The sequence below is a fragment of the Limulus polyphemus genome, unplaced genomic scaffold (genome assembly GCF_000517525.1).
Source record: "Limulus polyphemus unplaced genomic scaffold, Limulus_polyphemus-2.1.2 Scaffold2962, whole genome shotgun sequence".
Lineage (NCBI taxonomy): Eukaryota > Metazoa > Arthropoda > Merostomata > Xiphosura > Limulidae > Limulus > Limulus polyphemus.
The window spans coordinates 110,616-113,203 of record NW_013668572.1 but is presented as its reverse complement, the minus strand read 5'-3'; positions in this window follow the sequence as shown (position 1 = coordinate 113,203).

Below are 2,588 nucleotides of genomic sequence, written 5' to 3'. Positions count from 1 at the left end.
GACATACAAACAAAACAAGGTGTAAACCGTTAATGTTTTATGTTTGTATGTCTTACTAAGAGTACTATAAATGGTTAAATTGTTACATTTGTATGTCTTGTGTAAACCGTTGAACACAAATGTAACAGTTTAACCATTTATAGTACTCTTAGTAATGTTTTGTTTGTATGTCGTGTAAACCGTTAATGTTTTATGTTTGTATGTCTTACTAAGAGTACTATAAATGGTTAAATTGTTACATTTGTATGTCTTGTGTAAACCGTTGAACATGTCTTGTGTAAACCGTTGAACTGTTTTGTTTGTATGTCTTATTCAGTTAGGTTGTTTAATTTGGAAGATCTCGCAAACATGTCCATTGTATCACTTTTGTAGACTTAAATCATCGCGAATTATCTTGCTTACAGGTTCAAAAAGTAGTGCTACTTTAGTTGCACTGGGCCTTGTCTTCTTGGGATGAAACCAATGGCAACATGTTCAACTTTCCTCTCTACCTCCGATGTGCAACTGGTAAACGGCAGTGGAGCAGCCTGTTTTTTTTGTTTTTTTCAATGTGCATTCCATTGTTTTAAAAATACGATTCAACACTACGGATATTTCTTTTCTTAAAATTTGTAAAAGTTTACGCCTTTCACGCTTTTAGAAAACAGTCGTGGAATATGAGAACTTCCCGGCGTAAGCCCTGTAATGTAACGCTCCCGCGAGAGGTCAGTTTTAGGCGCCATCTGTAGTTGAAAATCAATAAAACTGCAACAGAGGTTATAACTCGTAAATCAATTGCCACGGTAATTGGATATAAAATTGTTACCTTAAATCATGAACAACCACCTGTAGTAACTCATGATCATTGTATTACATTCTGGGTACACGTGATGTCAGATAGGCATGATGATGACGACGTCTTTTTAACTGATAGCTACACAATGGATTATCTGTCCATCGCGTGGAATCAAATCTAGGAAGTGAGCGTTATACTTCCGTAAGTCTGACCCACCGGAGAACCTCAGGTAGAATTTATGTCCCCTGGTAGCTGACCAGTAAGTCTGGGGTCTTATAACACTAAATATCGGGTTTTGATACCCGCGGAGGTCAGAGCACAGATATCCCATTGTGTAGCTTTAAGCTTAACAACTAACCAATTACAATTTATAATTTAATAATAGCGTAATTAATTTGGTATTTAATTATATATTGTTTTAAAATAATATTTAGACACATCAATTTTACTTATTCCGTGTTAGGCTTGAAACTTCAAGATTTATTAAAGCAGTTAGCTGATTAAACACCAAATTTAATTGTCTTATCAGGAAATACGTATATTGCACAAATCACGAATATGCAAAATTGTAACATTTATCAACTGGCTTGAAGTCGATCAGCTAATTATATTCAATCAAATATTAATTATTTATGCTGTTTGACGGTTTGATTGACTTAATTAAATCATATTTTAATCCTACTTTTATCTAATGGTTTCTTCATTCAAAACATAAAACAGAATCTTTATGAAAAAAAAAAGACTTCCAACATCTAATAGTCTATGATGTTTTGTAATCAAATTGCTCTCGTTTAATTTGAGCATAAACCTGTAAATCGTTAACGTTTTATGTTTGTCGAACCATGGATAATCGTTGTACAGCTCTCAATGGTTTGTTTTCTGAGTTATGTTTTCATTCATGATCTACTGCTCTGCAGCGCAGTATTCTTTGCATGGGACTTAAGGGCAAATACTGAGGGCAGTGTTGTCTCATTACTCTTCACAAAGTCCATCAACTGTGAGAGGACAAAAACTTCCAACGGACTGTCTGAGCTCATGAGTCCACGAGACATGCACCTGGTGACTCAACTGGTATTTCCGTGAGTGATACAGTAGGAAATCCTGGTTGGTTTGATGACGCCATATCACACAAGATGATGTTATTTCCCTACAGTGTTTGTGTTTTCAGAACGTCAGTCTGATAAAGTCCACAGCTCATCTTCGCAAGTTTCTCATTGCATATTTGTTGTTAAGCGCAAAGCTACACAATGGGCTATCTGTGCTGTGTCCGCCACTGGTATCGAAGCCCGGTTTTTAGCGATATAACTCTTAAGACTTACCACTGAGCCACTCGGGGGGGGGTGAGTTTCCAGTTATAACCTGTAAAACCACAAATCCCTTAGAAAAAGCTTCACACATGCTGCACAACTTTTAAAATTATATATATCACCAACAGGACAATAATAAATTTCTCGGACACCTGATGTGCTTTTAACACACTTGCATTTCTAAGTCACGTGACGGGAGTGGATGAAGGGACTGTAAGGCCTAGGTATTACTCTTACATTTTTATCATAGATTTTGAACACTTTTCGATATTATAGCTGATTTATCTGGTACATTGTATTGTGATTATATTGAACCTGCATTTTAATTGGGCCGAATAGCCCAGTGGTTAGCGTGTCGGGATGTGGAGTTGAGATCCGCACTTTGGGGCCGTTATAAGAGTGACGGTCAAACCCCACTGTTCGATCTGAACAAGAGTAGCCCAAGAGTTGGCGGTAGGTGGCGCTGAACATTTGCTTTCCCTCTAGTTCTTCAGTTCAAAATTAAG